The following is a 3,503-nucleotide window of genomic DNA, read 5'->3' on the forward strand; positions in this document are numbered from 1 at the left end:
ACTATGGAGAACAGTGTGGAGATTCCTCAGAAAACTGGAAATAGAACTGCCATATGATCCAGCAATCGCACTCCTGGGCATACACACCGAGGAAACCAGAATTGAAAGAGACACATGTACTCCAATGTTCATTGCAGCACTGTTTATAATAGCCAGGACATGGAAGCAACCTAGATGTCCATCTGCAGATGAATGGATAAGAAAGCTTTGGTACATATACACAATGGAGTATTTCTCAGCCATCAAAAAGAATGCATTTGAATCAGTTTTAATGAGGTGGATGAAATTGGAGCCAATTATACAGAGTGAAGTAAGACAGAAAGAAAAACATCAATACAGTATACTAACACATATATATGGAATTTAGAAAAATGGTAACCTGAACCCTGTATAAGAGACTGCAAAAGAGACATAGGCATTTAGAACAGTCTTTGGGACTCTGTGGGAGAGGGTGAAGGTGGAATGATTGGAGAGAATGGAATTGTAGCATGTATATTATCATAAGTGACCAGTCCAGGTTCGACGCATAAATTTTCCTCTGTTCATTTCTTTGCATTTGTGCTTTTTTAATAAAATTCTTTTTTAAAAAATAAAAAAAAAAAATTAGAAACAAAAAGACCTGCTCTCCAGATCTGAAAAGATATCTGAAATTGGAAGTTGAGAGAATTTTTAACATTGGCAAGGAAAAAATTCATGAAGAAAAATCAAGACTGGACAGTTTCCAGGTGAGAAATTTTAAATTTAAATAAAAGCTCCTGCTGCTAAACAAACAGGAAAAGAAAACTTGATTCCTCCAAAAGGATTGAACTGAGTGGGACTCGAATTTCTCCCACCGAGTAACAAATACTGAGACAGTGGGATGGTGTGTGAAGAAAATCTGCCTCCAGAATTGTGTACAAAAGCTGATTGCTATTCAAGTATGAAAGCAGCAAAAAAGTACTATTGCAAATTAACAAAGCAAAAAAAAAAAAAAAACAACCTCTAAGGTTAACTTTAACATTTTAAATTAAAACTGTTGAGTGCAGCAACTTCTAAGACACCAACAATAATGAAGAAATTTAAATCCTACTATCACACCCTGCAGAGATCATTGTAGTTAAGGTTTTACTAAAATTTTTTTCTATTCTTGGTTTTATAAATGATATCAGAAACCAGGCTTGCAACTGCACTTGGATTGAAATCTGCCAGAAGCACTATTTGTTTTATTTGTCTGGCCCACAGGGAGGGAAAGGAGACAGAGAGGTTTTGAAATTTTCTGACTCAGTGAGGTGTCTATTTGATTTTTACAAGGATGAGTCAGATTTGCACAGTTAATTTAACAGATCCCTCTTCTTACAAGATGTGTCTTCCAGACCTAAATGAATACTACAGCACATGCCAATTTTTTGTGTCTTTGCCTCCTTTCAGGGTTCAGGGTCAGTGTTCAGGGTCAAATTCCTGGAAGATTAAGAGAAACCTTTTTTTTCCACTAATTTTTGCTTCATGTCCTTTGAGGTTCTGTTATTAGCTGTATATTCTTACAAGATCATTAAGTCTTCCGGGTTGATTGATGCTTTTATCATATAGAATGGCTCTCTTTGTCTCTAGCTCTTTTCTTTGCTCTAAAGTCTAATCAGATATTGATACAGCCAGGCTCCTCTGTCCATGGAATTCTCTGGGCAAGAATACTGGAGTAGGTAGCCGTTCCTTTCTCCAGGGGATCTTCCCAACCCAGGGATCAAACCCAGGTCTCCTCCAGTGCAGGCAGATTCTTTACTGCCTGAGCCACCAGGGAAGCCCTGTTAATGTAGCCACTTCTGCTAAAAAATTCACAGTTCTATATCTTGTTCCATCCTTTTTCCTTAAACTTTCCTAGTCACTGTCTTTGAAGTGAGATTCTTACAAGCAGTATCTACCTGGATTGTGGTGTTTTCTCCACTCTGTCACCCTCTGTCTTTGGTAAGGGTGTGGCAATGATTTACATCTAAGGTAAATATTGATGGGTTAGCACTTCACTGTCTTATTGCTGGTTTTGTTTCTGTCCTCTGGTTCTCATTTCTCTGTTTCTCTTTTGGGAACTTTTCATTAAATAGCCTGAGAAGGATTTCTAACTAAACTCGAGTATCACAGGAAAGTGATGGCTCCTTCATGATGTCCTAACTAGAGGCGGCACCTGAGTGTATTTAAATGAGAGAAGTCTCTCTCTACCTGTCTGATCACTTTGTGTACTTGAAGTAAACAGAATGTATTCTCTCATTTTTTAAACCACTGTTTTTCTGAAGAGTTGAGTGACCCATCCATTATTTTTTTCTTTCTTTCTTTTTTCGGGAGGTCATGGGGGAAGCTGCATCATATGGATCTTAGTTCCCTGACCAGGGATGAAACCTGGGCCCCCTGCAGTGTGGAGTCCTAACTTTCCTGCAGCCAGGATTTTAAATTCTCAAACTACTTCTCCCAACAAGCTACTATCTCTTACGGCTTCTCATTAAATAGTCTTGGGACTTGGGACCTAGGATTTCTTTTCATTTTATTAAGGTTCAGTTCAAAGTTCCTCCTTCAGAGGCCCCAGCACCAGGAGGGTTTATTTTTAAGGTACCATGAGTCTTTTTGGTTTTATTCTTCAAACATTATTTTTAGTACTATTATGAACGCCTGTGTAACTATTATTCTGGTTGGGTTCTTTTTCTACTTTAGTAAGTCAGTCACTGGCCCATGTCAATAGGTTCCAATCTTCACAATGGGATAAGGTAACAGTTTCTTTCTTAATATGGATTGGTTAATCACATATCTGTTCTAACCTAGCTAGAATATATGTGTGACATCTTTTAACAACGAGAATGTGTATGTCTTCTTTTTGGCTCAAAGGAGGGCCTTATGGGTCCAGGACCCAGATCTCTGAATTCTGGTGCTGGTTTTTCTGAAGAGGCCCAATGAGACTTGTTGAGTCCTGCCCCCAAAAGGCCTTCCCTGGTGGCTCAGATGGTAAAGAATCTGCCTGCAATGCAGGAGTTGCTGGAGACTTGGGTTCAATCCCTGGGTCAGGAAGACCCCCTGAAGGAGGGCGCGACAACCTACTCCAATATTCTTGCTTGGAGAATCCCTTGGACAGAGAAGCCTGGCAGGCCATAGTCCACATGGTCACAAAGAGTTGGAAGTGACTGAAGCGACTTAACATGCATGCATACCCCAAGGCCACAGGTGTAAGACCTTGTACCAAGGCCACAGAAGTAGAGCCCAGAAGCAAGGTCACCTCCGAAGCTGACTTAGCCCCTTTGTAACCATTGCCAAAAGCCCCCCTGATCATCACCAACAGGCTTCCTGACCCCAGATTAGGCAAAAATGCTCACCTGGGTAGTCACCCTAAAGCTATGTGCGTGCATGTTCAGTTGCTTAAGTCGTGTCCGATTTTGCCCTCAAGAGTCACCTAATGCCATCCTTCCAGCAGGAATTTTGTCTTGAGACTATAAAAATCGTCTACTAACCAACAAAAATGGTCGGCTCTCCCCTGTCCGTCAGGAGGACTG

Source organism: Moschus berezovskii, chromosome 23, assembly GCF_049115385.1.
Source record: "Moschus berezovskii isolate FMDL1 chromosome 23, NW_MosBer_1.0, whole genome shotgun sequence".
In the NCBI taxonomy this organism is placed as follows: domain Eukaryota; kingdom Metazoa; phylum Chordata; class Mammalia; order Artiodactyla; family Moschidae; genus Moschus; species Moschus berezovskii.